At 35.5% G+C, this 18,815-nt stretch overlaps 1 pseudogene; it reads left to right on the top strand.

The window, feature by feature from the left end:
• Window positions 1–691: 691 nt before the first annotated feature.
• On the top strand, window positions 692–17,800 carry LOC119517305 (annotated as a pseudogene).
• The last annotated feature ends 1,015 nt before the right edge of the window (window positions 17,801–18,815 follow it).

The following is an 18,815-nucleotide window of genomic DNA, read 5'->3' as shown; positions in this document are numbered from 1 at the left end:
TGATTGCAGTGAAGAGAATAATCAGGTGAACCGGATGAAGATATTGGTAAGCCTTTCTCCTAAGATCCATGCACTCAAATAGTGGGCCTGTTAAAATTCAGCCATGATAGCAAGGATGGAGGTATGTATAAACTCGACAAATGAACCTCCTCCCACTAAAGATAAAACAGCTGCTGTCAATTTAGTGTGCCCAAACTACTAGTAGCAGAGGTCATCCATGAGCCACTGAAATGTCACTATTCCCTAAATAGAAGAAAGAGCCGTATGTGGCCTGGTCAATTACATTTTCCCTCACTTCCAGATATGTAACTTCCTTCTCTATCTGAAATGTTTCTTTTCCAGCACTCCATCCATTTAGGACTTACATCCATGGATTTCTAGAATGGTTAATCATTGCCTTGGCTGATACTCCACAAACCTATAAAGTTGAGAATCATCACTGTCTATCTCAAATTTATATCTCAACCCAGGTTTACTTCCTGGGCTACTATCCAGCAGCCTAGCTTGCATTTGTACTTGTTTCAGACACACCTAAAATTTTACATAGCCAAGCAGAATGATTGATTCCCACCCACCCCTGGCTATGTCTGTTTCAGTCTTCCCTTTCTCAGCAAATGGAACTAGAATTCAACTGGTTTTTGCCTAGGTCAAAACACTAGAAAACAATGCCTTTTTTAAAATTTTTATCATAATGCACAAACAAATCAATGGTAAGTTCTCTCTGTTCTACCTTGATTAATTCTGATTTCTTTCTTTCACGTTAAACATCTTCATCCCAACAACATTAACCAGAGCCACTGCCATCTCTTCTCGCTTGCCTGTCTTTAAGCTCTGTTTTTTTTTTTTGTTTCCTGGGTCTACATTCCTCATAGAATCCTAAGTGATTTTAAACTATATAGAAGATCATAGTACATTTCTGCCTAAAATAGTCCAATATTATAATCAGATTAAAATCCTAACTCCCTACCATCATCTGAAAACATATTACACAAAGTGTGGTTCCAAAGGCAGCAAAATGAGTGTCACTCATATCTTTTTCCAAATGAAGACACTTAGGCTCTGGCCCATACCTAATGAATTACTGTGATTTTTAACAAAAAACCTACGTGATTCCTTTGCATATTAAAGTTTTAGAAGCACTGGTCTAGAAGATTCTATATAATTTATTTTTGTATATGTTTTTTTTATTTACATACACACACATATCTTACATATTTTATATATAAGAGTGAACTAAACAAAGTTCATACTTCAATGAATTTTCACAAATTAACATCCTTGTAACTTACATACAGTTTAAAAACATCAGCATAAGAGAAGCCATCCTCATCCCCTCTCCTCACAAAATGTAATCACTATCTTGACTTTTAACACCATAAGTTAATTTTTTCTGTTTTTGAAATTCATATAAAGAAATGCAATGCTTTTTGTTTTCTTTAATGAAACATCATGTTTCTAATATTCAGTTACAGGGTTGCATGGCATGGTTAATTTATTCATTCTCGTCCTTTTCTAGTATTCCATTATGGGGTATAGCATTTTACTTTTTTTTCCTTCATTTTAGAATTTCTTGGTTTACAAAACAATAATGAATGAAATACAGGATTCCCATATACCACACCAACAACTTGCGTTGATGTGGAAAATTTGTTACAATTGATGACAGCACATTTTATAATTGTACTATTAATTAAAGTCCAGAGTTTAATTTTGACTTCACTGTGTAGTGGAATTCCATGGATTTTTTAAAAATTTTTATTCTGTTACCATATGAATCTAACATTTTCCCTTTTAATCATATTCAGATATATATTTTAGAGCTGTTAATGGCATTCCCAATGTTGTATTAGTGTGGCCACCATCTGTAACCAAAACATTTCCATCACTCCAAATAGGAACCCTGTACATTTTAAGCCTTAACTTCTCATTCCCTATCCCCCAACCCAGCCGCTGGTAGGTTTTGACTCTATGAGTTCCCTTATTCTAATTATTTCAAATCAGTGAGATCATACAATATTTGTCCTTTTGTGTTTGGCTTATTTCACTCAACATGTCTTCTAAATTTGTCCATGTTGTTGCATTTATCAGTACTTCTTTCCTTTGTAATGCTGAATAGTATTTCATTGTGTGCATGTGTGTGTGTATATACACACACACACAATAATTTTAGTTATCCATTCATCTGTTGATGGACACTTGAGTTGCTTTCATCCTCTGGCAATTGTGAATAATGCCACTATGAACATTGGTGTGCAAACATCTGTTTGAGTCCCTGCTTTCAATTCTTCTGGGTATAAAACCAGTAGTGGGATTGCTGGGTCATATGGTAGTTCTATACTTAGCTTTCTGAGAAACCACTAAAATGTCTTCCATAGCAACGGCAACATTTTACATTCCCATCAGCAATGAATGAGTGTTCCTGTTTCTCTGCATCCTCTCCAACACTTGCTATTTTCTGTTTGTTTTTTTTTTTTCTTTAATAGCAGCCATTCTAGTGGATGTGAAATGGCATCTCATTGCAGTTTTGATTTGCATTTCCCTGATGGCTAAAATGATGAGCAACTATTCATGTGCATTTTGGCATCTGAATATCTTCTTCGGAGAGATCAAGTCTTTTGCCCATTTTTAAATTAGATTATTTGTCTTTTTGTTGTTAAATTGAGGGATTTTTTTTTAAAATATATATTCTGGATATTAATCTTTTATCAAATATGTGGTCTCCAAATGTTTCCTCCCATTGTGTAGGTTGTCATTTTATCTTCAGGATAAAGCCCTTTGAAGAATAAAAGTGTTTAATTCTGATGAGATCTCAGTTACCTATTTTTTTTCTGCTGCTGCTTATGCTTTGGCTGTAACTCTAAGAAATCATTGCCTAACACAAAGTCCTGAATATGCTTCCCTGTTTTCTTCTAGGATTTTGATAATTCTAGCTCCTATATTAAGGTCTTTGGTCCATTTTGAATTGATGTTTGTACATGGTGTGAGGTAGGGATCCCCCTTCTTTTTTTTCTTTTTTTTTTTTTGGAAATGGAGATCCAATTTTCTCAGCACCATTTGTTGAAGAGACTGTTCTTTCCCAATTTAGTGGTCTTTGCTACCTTGTCAAAAATCAGCCAAAATGCAAGGGCTGCTTTCTGAGTTCTCAATTATACTCCATTGGTTTATATATTTGTCCTTGTGCAAATACCATGCTGTTCTGATTACTGTGGCTTTGTAATAAGTTTGAAAATTGGGAATTCTTGGGAAGTTGTTGGAATTTTGATTGGAATTGCATTGAATCTATAAATTGCTTTGGATAGCGTGCCCATTTGAATGTATTATGTGCCCCAAAACGCCATTATTTTTGATGTAATCTTATGTGGGCAGACGTGTCAGTGTTGATTAGATTGTAATTCTTTGAGTGTTTCTGTGGAGATGTGCCCCACCCAACTGTGAGTGATGACTCTGATTGGATAATTTCCATGGAGTTGTTACCCCACCCATTCAGAGTGAGTCTAAATTAAATCACAGGAGCCATATAAATGAGCTGACAAACAGAAAGAACTCAGTGCAGCTGAGAGTGACATTTTGAAGAGGAGCTACAGACAAGAGGGACACTTTGAAGAAGCTGAGAGAGAGTAGCTGCAGATGAGAGACAGTTTGAAGACAGCCACTGAAAGAAGATAAGAGAGGAAAAATGCCCCAAGAGTAACTGAGAGTGACATTTTGAAGAGGCACTATGTCCTAGAGAGGAACATCATGGGAGAAAGTCATTTTGGAACCAGAACTTGTTGCAGACGCCAGCCACGTGCCTTCCCAGCTAACAGAGGATTTCTGGACGCCATTGGCCATCCTCTGGTGAAGGTACACTTTGTTGATGGACACTGTATGGCCTTAAGACTGTAACTGTGTAACCAAATAACCCCCCCTTTATAAAAGCCAATCCATTTCTGGTGTTTTGCATTCCAGCAGCATTAGCAAACTAGAAAAGATAGTATTGAAATCTTAATGATATTTAGTCTTCCAATCCATGAAGATTGAATGTTCTTCCATTTATTTAGGTCTTCTTTAACATTTTTTTTAGCACTTTTGTGTAGTTTTCTGCATACAAGTCCTTTAAATCCTTGGTTAGATTTATTCCTAGATACTTGATTCTTTTATTTGATATTATGAATGGAATTTTTTTTCTTGATTTTTTCTTCTGATTGCTCACTGCTTGCGTGTAGAAACAATACTGATATTTGGGTGTTGATCTTTTAGTCTGACATTTTGCTGTATTTATTTATTATCTCTTGTAACTTTTTTGTGGATTTTTCAGAATTTTCTCCTTATAGGATCATATCCCATGTAAGTAGGGAAAGTTTTCCTTCTTCTCTTCCAATTTGGATACCTTTTATTTCTTTTTCCTGCCTAATTGCTGGGGCAAGAACTTCTAGTACAATGTTGAATAACAATGGTGACAGTGGGCATCCTTTTCTTGTTCCTGATCTCAGAGGGAAAACTTTCAGTCTTTCACCATTAAGTAGAATGTTAGCTGTGGGCTTTTCATATATGACCTTTTTCATTTTAAGGAAGTTTCCTTCTATTCCTAGTGTTCTAAGTGCTTTTACAGAAAAAAAAAAAGGGCACTGTTTTTTTGTCAAATGCCTGTTCTGCATCAATTGAGATAATTGTGTTTGTTTGTTTGTTTGTTTCCCCTTCATTCTGTTACTGTGCATTCTGTTAATTGATTTGTTTATGTTGAACTAACATTGCATACCAGGAATGAATCCCACTTAATCATGGTGTATAATTCTTTAAATAAGTTGTTGGATTTGGTTTGTTAGTATTGTGCTGAGGAATTTTGCATCTATATTCATAAGAGATATCCGTCTGTAGTTTTCTTTCTTGTGCTATTTTTATCTGACTTTGGCATAAGAGTAATTTTGATCTTGAAGAATGAGTTAGGTAGTTTGAGCAGAATTTGAGTTGTCTTCTTGAAATATTTGGTAGAATTCCCCTGTGAAGCCATCTGGTCCTGGGCTTTTCTTTGTTTTGAAGTTTTTGTTTACTGATTTAATCTCTTAACCAATAATTGTTTTGTTGGGATCTTCTATTTCTTCCTAAATCAGTATAGGTAGTTTGTGTGTTTCTAAGAATATGTTCATGTCTTCTAGTTTACCTAATATAGTCACATCCAGTTGTTCATAGTATCCTCTTATAGTCCTTTTTATTTCAGCAGGATCATTAGTAATGTCCTCTTTTCCATTTAGATTTTCATTATTTGTAGCCTCTCTCTTTTTAAATAAGCTACTTTTGGTTTTATTGATTCTGTGTGATTTTTTTGTTTTGTTGTTTGGTTGGTTGGTTGATTTGGTTTGGTTTGGTTTCTATTTCATTTATCTCTGCTCTAATGTTTCTTATTTTCATTCATCTGCCTATTTGGGGTTTATTTGCCTCCCCCCACCCCCGATTCTTCCAGTTTTAAAGTTAGGTCTCTGATTTGAAGTCTTTCTTCTCTTTTAATGTAAACATTTAGATCTATATTTTTCCCTCTCAGCAGCTTTCACTGCATCCCACAAGATTTGTATGCTGTATATTCATTTTCATTCACCTCAAAATATTTCCTAATTTCACTTCTGATTTCCTCTTTAACCCATTGGCTGTTTAAGAGCATGTTGTTTAATTTCCACATATATGTGAATTTCCCATTTCTCCCTCTGTTTTTTGCTTTATAACTTCATTCTATGTATTTGGAGAATATATATTGCATTATTTCAATATTTTGTTTTAAATTTATTGAACTTGTTTGGTGACCCAATATATGTTCTATCCCAGAAAATGATCCATGTGTACTCGAGAAGAATATGCATTCTGTTTTTGTTGGGTTCTGTGTTCTATATATGTCTGCTAGGTTTAGTGGGTTTCATGTATTATTCAAGTCCTGTACTTCCTTATTGATCTTCTGCCTCAATATCCTATCCATTAATGAGAGTGGTGTAAGTCACCTCCTTAAGGTTGAACTTCTCCCTTCAAATCTGTCAGTATTTGCTTCACGTATTTGGGGGCTTTGCTGTTACGTGCATATATATTTATAATTGTTGCATATTCCTGTTGAATTGTCCCCTTTACCAGCGTATAATGACCATCTTTTTCCCTTGGAACTGTTTTTGATGTAAAATATATCTTATCTTAATTACTATAACCCAGTCTCTTTTTGTTACTACTTATGTGGTATATTTTTTCTGTTCCTTCACCCTCAAACTTCTTGTATTTTTTAATTTAAGGTGGTCTCTTGCAGGCTGTATATAGTTGGGTCATGCTTTTTAATCCTTTCTGCAAATATCTGTCTTTTGATTGGAGAATTTAATCCATTTACATTAAAAGTCACTACTGGTAATACGTGACTTTCTTCTGTCATCTTGGCTATTTAGCCTTTTTAAGTCTTATATCTTTTTTGGTCCCTAACTTCTCTTAATGTTGGCTTTTGTATTTTTTCACTTTTTTGTGTTGTGTATTATTGAATAACTTCTCATTTTTATCTGGATATATTTTTCACCTGTTTTCCTTGTGGTCACCATGGGGATAAATTTTACATCCCAATATATAACAATTATACTTGATTTGATACCAATTTAATTTCAATTGCATATACCTATACCTCTCTGCCCCCCACCATTACTTGTACTTGGTACCACTTACATCTTGATACATTTATGTCCAACAACATAGATTTTATCATTACTTTTTATACATTTGCATTTTAGCACCTGTAAGGAAAATTGGGTTTACATACCAATATGATACAATAATACTGGCATTTATAGTTGCCCAAATGGTTGCCTTTACTTCAGGTCTTTATTTATGTATGCTGCTTTGAACCACTGTCTAGGGTACTTTCCTTTCCATCTGAGGAGCTCCTTTTAGCATTGTTTGTAGTGTTGATGAACTTCCTCAATTTTTGTTTATCTGAGAATTTCAGCTCCACTTCATTTTTAAAGAATGTCTCACCAGATCAAAAATTCTTGGCTGGCAGTTGTTTTCTATCAGCACTTTAAGAATTTCAACCCACTGCCTTCTTACTTCCATGGTTTCAGATGAAAAGTTGTCACTCAGTCTAATTGGAACTCCCTTGTATATAACATATTATTTCTTTTCCCTTGCAGCTTTTAGAACTTTTCCTTGTCTTTTGCATTTGGTAGTGTAATCAGTATATTTTGGGGTATGTTTTTCTTCATGATTATCCTGTTAGGTGCTCTCTGAGCTTCTTGGATGTGCATATTCACATCTTTTGCTAAGTTTGGGAAGTTCTCTGTCATTTTTTCTTTAACTATTCCTTCTGCCCTTTTCTTTCTTTCTTTTCCTTTTGAGACTCCCATAATGTATATGTCAATATTCCTGATGGTGTCCCATAGCTGTTTTAAGTTATTTTGCTTTTAATATTTCTTTTTTTTTCTTTTTTCCTTTTTTTTTTTTTTTAACTGCTCCTCAGCCTGACTCATTTCAGGTGTCCTGTCTTCAAGTTCACTAATTCTTCTGCCAGCTCCATTCTGCTCTTGAAACCCTCCTGGGCATTTTTCCTTTCAGTTCTTTTGTCTTTAACTACAGGAGTTCTGTTTGGTTCCTTTTTTAAATTTCTCTCTCTTTACTTAAATTCTCATATTGTTTTCCTAATGCTCCTTAGTTCTTTCTCTGTATTTTCCTTCATATCACTAAGAATTATAAAGGTCACTTTTAAAGGCTTTGTTTGGAATGCCCACATTCTTGTATTTTTCATTGTTGTTTTCTGTATTTCTAACTTCTTTCCTTTGGATGAACCATCATTCCTCTTTCTTTGTTTGTCTTTTATTATATTCCTACACACTCTATTTTAATATTTTTAAATGTTAACTCTGGGTTTTATTCCTTGAGATACTTATTTTCTTGTGTTTTAACCAGCTGGTGGTAAGACAGAGATTTTTGTGAGCTTCAAACCTCCTATCAGGCAGGTCTGCTCAAGGCAAATTCAGTGTGTAGGGTTTTCCCAGTTTTTCTGGGCCTCTGTCTTGTCCTGGGCTTTTGCTTGTAAGTTGTTACAGAGTTCCTGTCTTTACAGGAGTTTGGATGCCCCTTCCACTTCCCAGATGTATTTCCCTCTCTGGAGTGTTTGAAGTTAGAAGTCCTTTGACCCAGTCTCTCTGCCTCTATAGTTTTTTATACCCCATACAATATTTCAAGCTACTTTGGCCTGGAAGACAAATTCTGGCAGGAGGGCAAAATAGAGAGGACCTTCCAAGCCTGTCCTTATGAGTCAAAACAGTGACAGGGACTCAAGAATGGGATCCAGACTGGTTCCAAAGTGTCCTGGGGAGGGATTAGGCAGGGTACCAAAACCTTTTCCAATGGCTCCCAAAATAAAAAAAAATTCCTGTCCTGCCCAGCAAATGCAGCTCTTTAGCTAACTGTCCTCCTATAGCCTTGAAGACATTGCATATTTAAATCTCCACTGCCTCCTTCCCTGTCAGGGGATGGTTGAAACAATGGTTTTCCTAAGGTGGGTTGAACAATAACTGCCCTCAGAGCAGGGCCCCCAGTAATCTGAATTCACTAATCAAAAGCTTTGACCCCTGTTCTGGGGGAAAAGGGTATTTATGTCCCTTTCTGTCACCAGTAAGCTTGCTGGAGTCTGTACCTGCAGCAGCCTGAAGCAGGAGTGGGGGATAGGCACAGGTAACTGTGCATGGAGAGCAATTTACTCTCCTTTACTGTAATTTATCAGTGTCTTTTCCCTGGTCTTCCCTGGATGCTGCACAGTATTCTTCTGGCCTCTGGAGTTTCAGAATAGTTGCTCCTGCCTGTTTAATAGTTATTTGGTGGAAGGACTGAGTCCTGGAGCTCCGTACTCTTCCATCTTCCCAGGAAGATCTTTATACCCTTTACTTTCTTGAATATTTGGTAGCTTGCAGTTTGAAACTATTTTATAAATGGCATTTATTTTCCTACATGTCCTTTTATGAATATATGTATGCATGTCTGTTGTGTATATGCTTAGTAGTAAAATAGTTGGATCATTCAGTTTTAGTAATGCTGCCAAATAATTTTCCAACCTCATTGTATCAATTGGCACTGTTACCAGTAGTATTAAATGAAATAAAATGACCACCTGCATTGGACATTGCCAGAAGTAAATTCTTTCTGAGAGAATTTTTCAAAATATGCACAAAAAATGATTTTGTCTTCAGTGGCTTTCCTTAAAATTGGAAGGCACTCTAGAGAATTGCACTTAAGCTATACCTAGTGGTAAATGACTTTAAGTCCACTAGAGACAGCTTATTTGAATGTGCAAGCATGCCATACTAATCAATGTATATCTGTTCCCAATTTTGCAAGGTGCTTGAATATAATGAATATAATGAAATAATTCCTGCCTTACCTTTCCTTTAAGTATCTGCCATACTAAGAATGGAAACTTAGACAATCAGAAATAGATACCCTAGGATGAGTGTTTTCCACTGGAAATAGCCCAAATAAGGCAATGCAGCTTAGATATCCAATAAAAATATTTCCTCACTTACTTCTTTTGGCCTGTATAAATTCCACCTCTCCACTGCCTGGGTTGAGCTGCTTTCTACATGTGTCTTGGATGTAACATAATATATGAATCATAAACTGCTCACATAATTTCTCATAAATAATATCTTGTCTAATATTTTGTCTTAATAGTATCCTACACGTGTATGGTTTGCTCTACATCTTGCCAAAACTAAGCTGTTGTTTATTTTTTTTTATTTTGCCATTCTAGTGGATGCTTAGAGGTCTTTTTTGCATGACCTAATTTTACTATCATCTGTACCATTCTATTCCTCACTCCCTATCTTGAATCCTTCTTTACGGACTTTCATTCTGTTTTTTGCACACACAAGACTCATGCACTCGGGATCTTCATGCTTGCCTGCTGATCATCATTTGGATCACCAGTGAAATGTCACCTTCTTAGAGATGTGCTTGTGACCACCAAGGTCAGAACAGTACCTCTCTCCCACTTACCCTTTCTCTTCATATCCAATACAATTTCCTTCATGGAACATTTTAGTGCCTAATTTATTCATTTATTTATTCACAGCTTTTCTTGATAGAACTTATACTCCTATAATTTTGTGTGCCATTGCTTAAATCCCAGCACCTAGAAGAGTGCCCAATGCTTAGTAGGTCTACAGTTAGTAAGTGTTGACTACTGACTAACTGGCTTACCAAATAAAACTTGCTTGGGACGATTCAATACCCAACCCCAGTTATTAATCAACATTCACCAATCACAAATGGGGTCAATTTCTGCTTCTGGCACACCGTGGCTCATATTCCCTTAGAATCTCATTTTGCTTCAAGGGAACTGCAGGGTTTGTGGTAGGTCTCTTGGTTGACGGTAGCCTTGAAAATGAACATTTTAATATGAGGAATATCCAAGTGCTTTTGACATCACTTATGAACTATACAAACCTAGAAAATTTCTGTCCCCTTTAGATTTCACTTTCCACAGCTGTAAAATTGGAATAAGTGCAGTTCTCTCTTTCTTACAGAGTTAAGAGGATCAAATGAGAAATACATGTTAATAGTGCCCTATCTATTATGTATTGTTATATCCTTTGCATACTGGGTAGCCTCCATAGAAATTCTGGAGTAAATATCCCATGAAGGGGATGATACCAGGTGAAGAGCAGGTCTGGAAAACATTAGCTTTCTCAAGACACAGCAGAGCTGGACATTCTGGAAGATCATTGAGGAAAATGGTACTTTTAGACTCATTCCATGCATGAGCTCCTGAATGTTGGAATATAGTAGGAAGGAAGGTTGAAGTGCCAATTTGAAATTCCATATTTTGGTCTTAGATTTGTCTACATCTACAAATGTTATATACTGTTTTCAGTAAAAGTATTGGAAAATAAGGAATAAAGACATCATCTGGGGAGTTTGAAAAATAATTATGTCTGAATACATCCCCAGAGGTTTTGATGTAAGTGGCCTAGGGTAAAGTTTGGACATTGATGTTAAACACCCATGATATTAAAAACAATCTGAGAATCACCAGATTAAGTGATATGATTATTTGAAAAAAAACTACTTGGCTCAAAACTACTTGGTTTTTTTGTACATGAAAGAGGCTTAATTGATTTTCATTTTTCACCCACTTCCTTTTCTCTTCCCTCTCCCTCTCCCTTGCCCCTGGTCATTCTTTCCCTCTCTTGAACCAAGAGAGGGAAAGAAATATAACAGTGTATATACTGTTATATATATACAGTATATATATATATATAAGCAGAAATATAACAGTGTATATACTTTCTGGCCCATTTTAAAGATGAATAAACTGATAATGGAGTTGAAGTCACGTGTCTGAGGTTACATGTCTAGTAAGTTCCAGAGATGGCTTTGCTGCTGCCCTTACAAACGGTATGTAGTTAGCTGTGATGAATAGAAGAGGGGTATAAAACATGCCTTGAGCAGGGAAAGGAAGGTTAACATTTGCTATGTGGATAACTGAGAGTAGAATAGGATTAGAGCTATCTCTATCTTCCCATTGATTCCAGGAAATGGTGTTGAGGTTAGTATGTGTGTGTACACATGAGGAGGAGGTCTCTGAAACCTTCATTTTTATGTGTTGCTGTTCCTATGACAAATGCACCTGTTTTTATGATTACCAGTGTAGAGCAATACATAAGGATGGGGAGCTTGTGGTCACTCTGAAAGGCATGCATATCACATGTAAACTGTGGAAAATGTTCATTTGAGGGGCAGGGGCAGAGGAGCAAAGGAGCAACTAACAAACAAGTGAACCAGGATTGCTTCAGAACAAATTAAATTTTAATTACAGATCTGGGACCTTATCCCTCTAGAATCTAAAAGTTTGCCTAACATTCTGAAATGAGAAAACTCAGACGATTTAAGGATTTCATCTTGTATGCATTTTTTTAGTCTATAAAAGCTAAATTGGATTACAGCAACATCTCATTTATGGTTATCATAAAAGGAAAATTATTTTATCTCCATGGAAATTGCATTTTTTTGCACATGGATTTCACATCTGCTTTGTCTTTTATTGGTTTTTCTTTGCATGCAAATGTGGAGAGGACAGGTACGAAGCAGAGTATTTCCACACGTCACTTATCACCTTAAGGTATGTTTTGTCTGCTCTGCCTACATTCATAATAGCCTATTGATATTTCAAAAATAAAATAAAATAAAATCTGCAGTTAATTAACAAGGCTGCTTTGGAGTTAGTCAAAATTTAGTACCAATTATGGCTCTTGTAAATATTGGACTTTGAGAAATTTGCATAGTTTCTCTGATCTTCAGTTTCCTCATCTCCAACATGGTGTGAATAAATTTAGTAATTTTGATAATGTAATTTAGTTTTGGCAAAGTACCTAGTAAAATGTTTCTCATGTAATAGCATCACGTAGGTAATGATATCTTTTTTTTTTTTGCATTCTTTTCTTCTTCATAGAGACACATTTCATTGGAAGAAAAGGTGATGTATTTGCCTTTAGTGAAGTTCAACTTTTGTTTTCATGTTTCCTGGCAATAACGTTGCTGATGTTAGGTTTTTCCCTCTTTCTTGGCATTTATCTATCAAATCTGAAGTTTTCTTATGTGCTTTACGAGAACAAGTGCCCGACTATTTGCACAAGAGAATTTGTCAACCTAATTCACTCCAAGTGATAAATTATCATCTACAGTGTAATTCATAAGAACTATAAAGATTGTTTTGAATTTAATAAGTAATAATTCCTCTTCCAGTAATGATTTTCATAACCCAGTCATAAATTCCTTACGTTCTTACTTTATTATGTGGGGAACAAGATTATGATGCTCTCCTTCTTATTCTTAGTCCTGAAAGTTTTCAGTCCATAAAACCAATTGTTAGAAAATAAATTTCATTTATTGATTAACTGATAACCAATGAAATAACATCACAAATGTTGACAATACTAAAGGCACATAGGAATTGTGCAAGTTTGTGCAGGCTCTAAGGGTCTCTACAATGATATGTCTGTCATACACAATCAATGCAATTATGTCTGACAGTGCTTCTTCTACTCTTAGTGAACAAGTATATTTCCAGAAAATTGATTAAATCTGGATTCTGTATAATAATGCTAGCTACAGTTTATTAAGTTCTTACTATATGTCAGACACTAAAACTCTTATATGCGTGTATAATCATCAAATTAATACTATGAAATAAGCAGTAATATAATTCCCATTTATAATATGAGAAAAGTGAGGTTGAGAGAAGCTACAAAACTTTCCCAAGTGGCCCGTAGAGACACGGTGGAATCAGTATTCATATTCAGCTTGTCGTCGTCCAGAGCTTATGCTCTAGATCCTGATGCTATGCCACCTGGCCAACAATATCACTATTATCTATCAATCTATCTACTATATTTAAGTAACAAACAAATTAATTATGCATTAGAGGAAACAATTTCTTCAATTTTTTAAATTGCAAACATAAAAGGGATAGTTTTTAAAAATCCTGAATTTATGAAGGAATATCAGACTTTTGTAGTCTGATGGGAAAGATATTTCAAGTTTCTTCCTGTGATCTGCAGAATGGAAAGGTAAGTCATTTGTTCGTGTAGTACATCAAAGTCCTAATACTGTGTCTATAAGATGCCAGAATAATCACCTGACCTTGAGAATTGTATAAATTAGCCACTCGTGCGTTCTTGGCATCAATGCACATCAACTGTATTCTTTTCTTTTTAAGTGAATTAATTAATTTTTCAGCATTAAACAGTGTTATTCAGAAAAAAAAATATTTAGGGAGTAAATGATATGCTTGACTATATACTTTAACTAAAATCATGGCTTCCATGAGAGTGAATTCATTTGTAGTCTGAACACAAGACTTACTGAAGAAGAGTAGGAAGGGTACGTTTTAGTATTACCAACAACTCATAGTACTTATCAAGTATGGAGAAGCAAGCAAACAAACAAAACAGCAGCATCCCTAAGAACTGAAATCAATTGAAGAGATAGACAAATGACAGGTGTTTATGCTTACACAGACACACACACACACACACACACACACACACACACACACACACACCCATAAGCATAAAATAGAGTATATTCAAAGGATAGAAATGGCTTACCTGAGAAGACTCTTATTAAATCTGTCAAGAGAAAGTATTTAGAGAGAGTTTTAAAGAGGATGCCATGTGTGGCTAGGATTGGAAGATTAAATTGGAGTTTTCTAGGCAGGCACCCTGGAAGAAGGCATTTAGATACAGTAGCTTTTGCCTTGTAGGGTGGAATGGAGGGTATATAGATTCCTAGGTTAGGGCTTGCTTGATTGGGATGCCAATAAATAATCTGCAGATAATTACACAATAGCCAGGGTTTTGGCAAACCTCAATTTAATATGGTAGATTTGCATCATTCTTGGGTTGCTAAATTTATGGGTTCAAGAGAAAGACTTTCTTTTTTTAAAAAAGTAGTGTATTCCTCTTCACCCTATGAATAGGAATTAATAATTAATTAATAGGAATGGAAACAGATTTAAATCCTGAAAAAATGTACAATTGAAAAGTTTGTAGCTGGTTTCAGCAGTTGCAGCCATAAAGTGACTGAAAATGCTCTTTGAAGTAGCCGTACATTTAAAAGAAGACAGAGGGCTGATTGAATCTTCAAAATAATGACAGTGTTTCAAAGTTGTCCCAAGGTATTTATGTTCCTTGATGTGTACACATTTCTACATACAAACACATACTATGTAAATGAGACTACTATTTTTTGTATAGGCTTGTGACTTATAGATGTACTATATACATATGTGTTGGAGATGCTTGCACATATATTTAGCAATTTCTCAATTCATCACAGTCAAGTTGCTCAGTGTCTTGGAGCCTTAGTCTCTGCTATTCTAGGGCATACAATAATTCCAGTTCTACACACTTAAAAAGGTTCCAGTGATATTCAAATGCAGAGTGATAATGGTTAACACATATTTAGCCCTTACTAATTTCATAACTATATTTTAATTTCTTTAAATGCACTTAGGTTATTTGCATGCATTACCTCATTTAACCTGTGAAGTAGGTGCTACTCTTGACCCATTCTACAGATGAGGCAAATGAGGCATGGATTATTGAGCTGAATTGCATAAGTGTTCTTAGCTGGTGGGTTGTGGAGCTAGGTATCTAGTCCTGTCCACCTCATCACTAGCTACATGGTCCCTGATAGTGCGTCATGATGTTTGTCAAATGAGAAATTCATTTTGGGTGTCATGTGTTGTCATTATAATCACTCCAAAAATCACTAAAATAGTTCTTATTTACAGAACTTCCTAACAGCTGTTTTGAGGAATTGGGAAGAAATTCTGTAACTTCCATTCCTGTTATCTTTGATGAAAACAGTGCTGTGCCTTGAATTCTCTGTCCTTTTTCCTATTCTATTCCCCTTTAATCCCTAAATTTCATATTTAGGTAATGTAGTTTATCAGTTCACAGAATTATTTGTGATTTTAAAAGCACTGTTAGCAATAAAAATATAAGAAAACTCTCTAAAATATATTATGTGCAACTCAATATGATTTGAAAGAATATATTTTGCATAATGCAGGCTTTTCATGGCCTGCAACTTCTTGTTTCTTAAATGTCTTCTTCAGTAAGATTCCCCACTCTCTCTGGAACCAATTTGATTCCTTTATTTCAACTTTTCACTGGAATGTAAATTCTCTGAGAGTTTTGAGAACATCAGGTATGTTTAGAAGTATATATCCAGTTTCTGGTATGTACTAGATTGTCAAAAATATATTTTGGAAAGGAAAAAAAATGAAGAAAAAATTAAAATAAAAAGAAATGAATGAGCAAATGCATGAGTGACTGGCAGCTTCTACTTGCTAATGCAACTGTGCTTGCCTCTAGGTTTTCTCATTACTCCATATTTTTCTTAATAGTTGTTTTTAATTTGCTAAAGACTGGGAGAAATTAGTCAAATTTACTAACACTGTGCATAAACTAAGAATAAAGATACATAGGGCGGGGGCTATAGGCTCTCAGTGACTAAACTTAATTTTAACTTGTCTGGATCCTTTTTATTAATAATATTTTCCTGAAATGTGCATGTTAGAGAAGTGAATTCCAAATAAATGTAGCATCACTGTATATTCCATTGCTATTAATAATAGCTATGGTTATACGAAATTTTTCTTAGGTGTAGGCTTTGTCTTGCATGATTTGTATACATTTTTAAATTTAATCCTCAAAAAAAACTCCTACACAATTAGTTCTATCCTTATGTTCATCTTATACATAATGAAAGTGACCAAGATCCCTTAACAGGGAAGTGGTGAAGCTGGAAGAATTTGCAATTAATGTGCTCCATGACAGTTTTTTGTTGTTGTTGTTTTTGTGCACAGTTTTTGTTCTTTAGGATGAAGCATAAGAAAGTCACATCAGAATGTCATGGAAGAAGCACAGGCTGCCTTTCTTCATAGGCTAGATGGTAGCACATGAAGCAATGCCCTCCACTGCTTTCTGCTTAGCACTGCATCAAGCTGCTCTATTTTTAGGTGTTGAACAAAAACAAAATCAGATCTTTATGAAGTATATGGAGTGTGAATAAGGCTTTGAAGAATAAATAGGATTTGGAAAGCCTATTGACAGGTCAAAGAGCATTCCATCTGAGAAAATTAAAGAATATCTGATTCAGTGTACTGATTATTTGAGTTTCATATTCTTATCTCATCTGGAGAACATTTCTTCCAGAGACAGAAGATAAATGTTACATTTGAAATAAAACTGATATACTCAAAATATAACTCAGACCAAGATTTTTTTGTCCTTTATTATGCTTTGTGTTTCCAACCCTGTGATGTATAAGGCATTCAATTTTGTTGTCAGGTGAGAAGACAGTACTTTGAAAGGAAGGTGGCCTGAAAAGTGGATGTGATAAAAACTAACTTCACTGTGACAGAATTTGTGTTCCTGGGCCTCTCCTCACAGCCAAAGATCCAAGTCATTCTTTTTATTATGTTCTTGTTCATTTATTTATTAATTGTGGCTGGTAATATCACTATCATCACTATTATCAAGCTAGAACCTTGTCTTCATACTCCCATGTACTTCTTTCTCACCACTTTATCATTCTTGGACATCTGCTACACATCCACCAATGTCCCACAAATGCTATCCAACATGGTGGGGAAAAAGACCATCTCATTCTCTGGTTGTGCTACTCAGACGTACTTCTCCCTCTCCTTTGGAATGATGGAATGTGTTCTCCTTGGTTTTATGGCTTACGACCGATATGCAGCCATTTGTCGTCCTCTTCATTACACTGTCATCATGGACCAAAGCACTTGTGTCCAACTGGCAGCCATTTCTTGATTCATCAGCTTCCTCATTTTCATGGCTATCAATGGCTATCAGTGTCCTCACCTTGAGTTTGCCATATTGTGGATCCAATGTCCTGAATCACTTTTTCTGTGAAGTACCTTCTGTCCTGAGGTTGGCTTGCACTGACACTTACTTCATTCACTGAGATGGTTGTTTTCGTCTTCAGTACTGTTTCTTATGCCAGAATCCTTCTATCTATCCTCAGGATGTGGCCAGCCCCTAGGAGGCACAAGGCACTGTCCACCTGTGCCTCCCATCTGACAGTGGTGGCTTTATTCTATGGAACTGCCATCTTCATGTACATGAGACCACAGTCAAAGTCCTCTCAGGCTCGGGGCAAGATAATTGCAGTTTTTTACCCTGTGCTCACACCCATGCTCAATCCCTTGATCTACAGCCTAAGGAACCAAGAAGTGAAAGGAGCTATAAGGAGAGCTATAGCAAAACAGAGGACATGAAGGCTGTTAATTGGATACTAAGGTTGACTGTCAATCCAAGAACATTCTACTCTGTCTATGAAGTGAGAAAGTAAAATAAAATTGTTTGACTGTCAAAATCTGCCCTGCCATTCATTAAGCTGCAATAAAAAAAGAATAGAAAAACTCAGCTGAAAGCAGGAAAAGTGTTTCCCTCAAAAACACACAGCAGCATTTAAAGTGCCAAAAGAACTCCCATTAAATGGCTACATTTTTTAACTCAGTGAGAAAATGTGGTTCTTTAAAACCATAAACTATCTGAAATTAGTTGTTTCAAATTTTATCAGTAAGATGAGACATTTCACTCTTACCTAGAAGATCTCTTTCCAACAAGAGGTTCACAGTATAATCATATTTAAATTCTGACTAATGGATATAATCCAATCACCAGAAGGAAGGCAGTCATTAATCTAGTCCTTTAGAAGTTCCCCAAATCTATTCCCCAGTTCTCATACATTTCACTATTCTGTAAAGTATGGGACTAGGTAACAGGAACAATTAGTTCCAATCCCAGCATGAATACTTCTAAACTAAGAGAACACAGGCATACCATTTATTCATCCATAACTCTACTTCATCATCTTAATAAAACTGGACTAATAATGCTGCCCTATTAATCTCAGGTAGCCATACTATACTCAGTAGATTTCCCAAAACCCAGAATTGGGACTAGTTTTCAGTAGTTCTCTGTTACAGCAGGTTGTGGTCAGTCATTTGTGCAGTGAATATATGTTGATCACTTATTATATCCCAGGACTTGAGAATAAATAAATGAACCTATCTCAAAGTCTCATAGTCTACTGAGGAAGTGATTGCATTAAGATGTATGTTTTAGTGTTTATTTTATATTGCCATGATTGCTGTACAAAAATACCAAAGACTAGTTGGCTTAAACAACAGGAATTTATTGTCTCAGCTTTGGAGGCTAGGAATTAAAAATTAAGGTCTCAGCAAGATCATACTTTCTCTAAAGTCTGTAGCATTCTGGTGATGGCTT

This window comes from Choloepus didactylus, chromosome 21, assembly GCF_015220235.1.
Source record: "Choloepus didactylus isolate mChoDid1 chromosome 21, mChoDid1.pri, whole genome shotgun sequence".
In the NCBI taxonomy this organism is placed as follows: domain Eukaryota; kingdom Metazoa; phylum Chordata; class Mammalia; order Pilosa; family Megalonychidae; genus Choloepus; species Choloepus didactylus.
This window is presented reverse-complemented; position numbering and strand designations above follow the sequence as displayed.